Source organism: Elephantulus edwardii, unplaced genomic scaffold, assembly GCF_000299155.1.
Source record: "Elephantulus edwardii isolate Elephantulus edwardi_28Jun2011 unplaced genomic scaffold, EleEdw1.0 scaffold02625, whole genome shotgun sequence".
NCBI classification, from domain to species: domain Eukaryota; kingdom Metazoa; phylum Chordata; class Mammalia; order Macroscelidea; family Macroscelididae; genus Elephantulus; species Elephantulus edwardii.
Window position 1 is genome coordinate 1 of NW_006402375.1, and position 5,572 is coordinate 5,572.

Sequence of the window (5,572 nt, forward strand, 5' to 3'; positions counted from 1 at the left end):
GATAGATAGATAGATAGATAGATAGATAGATAGAATTCAAAGTTACAAAAAGAATAAGCTACTTAGCTTTTACTAAAAGAAATTCTTGTCATTTAAAGGAGTCTCCTCCTTTTTAGTAATAGAAAACTTCTTTAGAGAACTTACAAGGAAAATTATATTTATGAAGACTTGACTGGTTAACAGTTTTTACGAGGAAGGAGCATTCATAAACATACATAGTGCCCATCATATACCCAGGATGGTCCTTTGCACATCTTTTGAGCCATCACATCACAGGAAAAAAATTTAAAAATAAAGGCACCAACTTTTCTTCAGCCTTCCTTATTCATTTTCCAACTTTTGCATGCTTATAAAGCCATTGAAAATACCAGCATTTGGGTTGGGTGCACATTGGTCTTTAAACAGACATTCTTGTACTTTATCACTTTAAAGAGATTCTTGGCTGCAGATTTTTCTAATATTTAATTTATATATATATTAATTTCTTCATTGCTACTAGCAAGAGTGTTGATTGTGGATCTATGTAAATTAAATCACTGCCAACTGCAATCTTTTCTCCATCTATCATATTGTCCCCTGATAGTCCAATGGTGTGAATTTTTGTTTCCTTGATGTTGAGATATAATCTTCCATCTTCAGTGTTTCAAGTCTTCACTTTCTGAAAGGAAGGTTGTGTCATCTGCATAAAGCAGACTGTTGATGAGTATCTCTCCAGCCCTGATGTTATGTTGATTCTTCTTCTTTTCTTTCCTTTTTTTTAGGTTTCTGTGCTTTAATGCCAGCAGTCAGAAAAAAGCACACCTCAAGACCCTGGGCTATGTTCTCCCGAGGGTGTGTTTACTCCCACCCTTTGCAAAATTCTTGAAAATACAAAAATAATACTATAAATTCTTCACATCTGACAAAACAAACACTGAGCACAAAGCATTTCACGACCTTAAGACAGAACCTCTGGGAGGGGAGGATAAAACAGATTTAGTTTCTGCAGCTTTTTTCATATAAAACTCTAGCAAAATAATCTTCTAAAAAATTAGAGAAAACATCAACCAACTTATCTACATTGTCACAGTACGAGTGAACACGGTAGCTGGTGGACAGGCTATGTCAGGGGCACGAAGACACACTGAGTCTGAGGTCACCTTCGCTGGGTACTGTTTCCTGTAGGATGAAGCTCCAGACCATGGAAAACCAAGAAAGAGGAGGGACCGGCCTGCAGGGACCTCTGGCTGCGCTGAGGACAGAGAAGAGACAGTGTTTTTATTGTTTGCAGCTCAAGCTCAAGCCTTTGCTCTGGGCAGCCCAGGAAGCAAAGTCCACAAGGGGCCTGCAAGGACCCCCGGCAGCCCTCAAGGTGTGAGATAAGCCACCCTCAGTCTTCTGGAGTCTCCCCTTGCAGACCTCCTCAGAGTCTCAGTGGGCACTGTGAAAACCTCATTGGCTTCGCCGCCAGATGGCGTGTCCCTAGCACAGAGGTGGGCACCACCAGCCGGCTGGGGCCCCAGCTGTCCTGATCCCATGGCTGTCTACGTCTGGAGCCACTTGGCAGCACTGGGGCTGGAGGGGTCGCTGTTGGCCTTCAGGGCTTTGTCAGTGACAAGGCTGCGCTGCTACTTGTCGTCCCTTCCCTCCTATTCCTTGGATCCCATGTCTGGGGAGGTCTTCTCTTTGTCTTTGCGGGACTTCTCCACGGCTTTTCCCAGGCCTCCATCATCAACCCCGCCGCGGGGTCCACGTCCTCTTTGGTCTCTTCCTTCATCTCCTGCTCAGTGATCACTTTCCCTTCCCGAATCTCCTGGCTGATCTCCAGGAGGGCGAATTCCTGTCTGGATTGGGAAAGGGAAGGATCTCGGACTCACCCAGGGCCTGCGTGTCCTATATGGTACTCAGGCGGTCCCAGATGACCTTGGATGGAACTTGCTGGCCTATGATCTGGCTGAACTTGTCCCAGATACAAATCGTGTGGAAGTGTCAGTTCAGGTCGCCTGGCTTGTAGCCCAACCAGCATGGCGTGCGAGAGGCACACCTCCACCTCCAGGCTCCACACCACCTTCTCCTCAGCCAGCGGGACGGTGGTCACCACTCCTGGGGCCCTTGTCGCCCCGCTGCACAGCCACGCCCACCTCAGCCACCCCGGTGGCCTGTCACTGAGCTGACCAGGCAGAAGGCGTGGCCTCGCTCTGTCTATATTTTTCTTCTTATAATCTAGCTTCTCCAAAGCTTTGTTTAGCATAAAGACTGAATAAGGATGAAGAAAGGATACAACTCTGATATATGCCTTTCCTGGCTTTAAAGTATGCATTATCACCTTGTTCTGTTTAGTCAACTGCTTCTTGGTCTATGTACAGATTTTTGCATGAGCACTATTATAGTGTTCCTGGACTCTAATGCTCCTCAATATTAAGATTCTTCTCGGTATTCCCATCCTTCTCAATAATTTGTTATGGTACACACAGTCAAATGCCTTTGAACAGCCAATAAAACACAAGTATCTTTCTGGTATTCTCTACTTTCGGCTAAGATCCATACGACATTAGCAATGATGTCCCTCATTACATAGCCTCTTCTGAAACCAGCTTTAATTTCTGACAGTTTCCATATGGATTGTTGTTGTATTGTGTGTTGGTTTTTGTTTGTTTTGGGGCCTTTTTTCCATATAATATTTAGCTTGAACTTCTTCCTTCATTACCACAGGCTCTTGCTCATATGTTGTTTCATGAAATTCTTCTGTATCAGCCAATTTCTTTTGGTACAGTGACTCTGCATACTCCTTTCATCTTCTTTTAATGCTTCCTGGATCATTCAATATTCTGCTCATAGCATTCTTAAGTATTGCAATTCGAGGCTTGAATATGGTCTTCAGTTTCTTCAGCTTAAAAAGAGCCAACTGAGTTTGGCCCTTTTGATTTTCTGACTCTAGCTCTTCACACATTTCATTCTAATACTTTGCTCTCTCTTCCTGTGCTACCCTTTAAAATGTTTTATTCAGCTCCTTAACTTCTTGGTTTCTTCCCTTTGCTTTGGCTTCTCTGCATTCCAGTGCTATATTCAGAGTCTCGTCTGACATACATCTTGGTCTTTTCTCTTTGTAATGACCCTTTACATTCTTCCTGGATATCTTCTTGATATCCTCCCACAGCTCATCTGGTCTTCACTCATTAGTGTTCAAAGCCTCAAATCTGTTCCTGAGGTGGTTTTGAAATTCAGGTGGGATAGACTCAAGGTCAAACTTTGGTTCCTGTGGATTTGATTTAACCTTCTTTAGCTTCAGTTTAAACTTATATATGAGTAGGTAATGGTCTGTTCCACAATCAGTACCTGGCTTGTTTGCAAAAAACAAGGCCCCAGGTATTGACAGCATAACAATTGACATATTTCAACAAACAGACACTGCCCTGGACACACTCACCAACTTGTGCCAAGAAATCTGGAGGACAACCACCTGGTAAGCTGACTGGAAGAGATTCATATTTGTTCCCATTACAGAGAAAGGTGACATTACAGAATACAGAAATTATTGAACAATAACACATGCAAGCAAGATTCTGCTGAAAATTATCCAAAAACTGCTGGAACAGCACATCAATACAAAACTGCCAGATGTGCAGGCTGGGTTTAGAAGAGGGCATGGTACTAGTGTTTTACATATAGTGTTACTATAGCTAATGTTTCATGGATCTTGCTGAAAGCAAAGAGTACAAGAGGAATGTGTATCTGTGTTTTGCTGACTATGCAAAGGCATTTGACTTTGCAAATTACAACAAACTGTGGCTGACTCTGAGAAGATTGGGAATCCCAGAATTGTGCCTATGTAAAACATATATTTGTACCAGGAGACAGTCATCAAAACAGAGCAAGGAAAGTGCATGGTTCAAAATCGGGATGAGTGTACACAGGGATGTGTCCTGTCGTCATAACTTTCAATCTATACACAGAACAGATTATCCAGGAGGATGAGCTCTATGAGGAAGAATGTAGTAGCATCAGGATTGGAGGAAGATTCCTCAAAAACCTGCATTATGCAGGTGGCACAACCTCACTCACTGAAACTGAAGAGGATCTGAGACATTTGCTGCAGAAGGTCAAAGACTGCAGCCTTCAATATGAATTGAAGTTCAATATCAAGAAAACAAAGATTCTTACCACTGGGTCGATTGGTAGCATCTTGATAGATGGTGAAGAGACTGAAATTGTTAACAGCTTTCTTTTGCTTGGCTCCACATCAGTACTCTTGGTGCCAGCAACCAGGAAATCAAAATCCAAATTGTGTTGAGAAAGTCTGCTGTTAGGGACCTCTCCAGAGTACTGAAGAGCAACAATGTCAGTCTGGAGTCTAAGGTGCACCTGATCCAGGGCATGGTCTTTGCAATTACTTGCTATATGTCAGAAAGCTGGACAATGACTAGGGATAATATAAGGAGAATTGATGCTTTTGAGCTGTAGTGCTAGAGAAGAGTATTGAATACACCATGGACTGTTAGGAGAATAGACTCATCCTAGAGAGGGTGAAAGCACGCTGCTCCTTGGAGGCAAGGATTCTGAAGCTCCTACTAGCATACTTTGAGCATGTTGCAAGGAGGGACCAATCCTTGGAAAGGGATATTATGCTTGGGAGGGTGAAGGGACAGCACAAGAAAGAAAGATCCTGGATGAGATGGATTGACTCAGTGACTGGAGTAATAGGGGTAGGTGTGTCAGAGATAAGGTTGGGTCAGAATAGAGCAGAGTTCAGAGCTGTTGTATATAGGGTGGCTATGAGTCGCAAGCGACCTGACAACACATATCAGCAACTATCTTCAGCAGGATTTTCTTGTGTGTGATATTAATTATATTATTTAATAATTTCCACATTCTGCTGGATCACCTTTTTTAAAAAATGGGAATAAATAAGAATCTCCCAAATTTCTGTACTAAAACTGCACGAGGTGATTTAACTCTGTCTTTCAAGGTAAGTTTGGCTTTAGCTTGAAAAGATTTGAATTTTTTTCTTAACGATGCTTTAAACTGTAAGGGAATATTTTTTTAAATCTATGGCAGTAATTCCATATAGATTAATTTATAAATTATCTTCTAAACAGTAAACAGTTATCTGTGGCAGGAGATATTGATAGATATTGTATTGAAAGTTGTTTGTTGGGAGCTCTGGTGGCCTAGTGGCAAGAAGCTGCACTGCAATTCCAGAAGTACAGTTTGAATCCACCAGATACTCTGCTGGAGAAGAAGGGGCAATCTCCTGTACCAGTCAGATTCGATTTGATGGTACACACACAAAAAAGTAAACAAATTTTTTTTAAATATTAAAAGTTGTTTGTTTTTCATGCTTGACCAAAGTGTCAGGCCATTTATCTAGTGCAAATAAGAAGGAAGTGTTTTTTATAAAATTAAAATGCAGTTTAATAAAGACCTACAATTTGCTGGCCTCATTTATCCTAGTAAACATGTAAGCAACTTCTGTTATATTCTTTTAAAAATATTATTTCCACCGCAAAAATATAAAGGTAAATAATCTAATTGAAAAATGGGCACAGGATATGAACAGAAGCTTCACCAAAGAAGACATTCAGATGGCCAACAA

The 5,572-nt window shown here is 41.6% G+C and overlaps 1 pseudogene; it reads right to left on the minus strand.

The window, feature by feature from the left end:
* Positions 1-1,523: 1,523 nt before the first annotated feature.
* Positions 1,524-2,138, minus strand: LOC102844765 (annotated as a pseudogene).
* Between the last annotated feature and the right edge of the window lie 3,434 nt (positions 2,139-5,572).